At 35.6% G+C, this 419-nt stretch overlaps 1 protein-coding gene across 1 annotated transcript in view; it reads right to left on the bottom strand.

The window, feature by feature from the left end:
* LOC119581908 (cytochrome P450 9e2-like) overlaps positions 1-135 on the bottom strand; it is a 26,960-nt gene extending 26,825 nt beyond the window's left edge. Inside the window, exon 1 of the mRNA XM_037930071.1 lies at positions 83-135. The gene's annotated coding sequence lies outside the window, so the exon portion shown is untranslated. The remainder of the gene's footprint in view (positions 1-82) is intronic.
* Between the last annotated feature and the right edge of the window lie 284 nt (positions 136-419).

Consider the following 419-nt stretch of genomic DNA (forward strand, 5'->3'; position numbering starts at 1 on the left):
GTAGCGTATAAATAAGAATACTGACAGACGACTAACAAAGCTATTTAGCTTTATGATTGAAAAAGTAGTTTAAGTAATTTACCTGTAGAATCTAAGACCCGATACAGCGAGTGCTATCACACTTCCCAACCGTGATGGTAACTGACGTGAGTTCAGGCTCGAGGGAAGTTACACACGCGTTATGTCAGATGGCGAAATATGGTTTTATTCATTTTTATATCTTGATTAAAACTGATGGAACTATCTTTTCAATATGGTATATCATACGAATAGCTTGCAGTGGTGTAATACGTGCGTGGGTAGTTTCATGCATATGCATATATATTGAAACGTAGGGCGGATAATGTGGATAGAATGGATAAATATACTGTTCCTTTTCTAAACTTTAATTACAGGAACCTCTATAAAATACATAATGG

This window comes from Penaeus monodon, chromosome 15 (assembly GCF_015228065.2).
Source record: "Penaeus monodon isolate SGIC_2016 chromosome 15, NSTDA_Pmon_1, whole genome shotgun sequence".
Taxonomy (NCBI): domain Eukaryota; kingdom Metazoa; phylum Arthropoda; class Malacostraca; order Decapoda; family Penaeidae; genus Penaeus; species Penaeus monodon.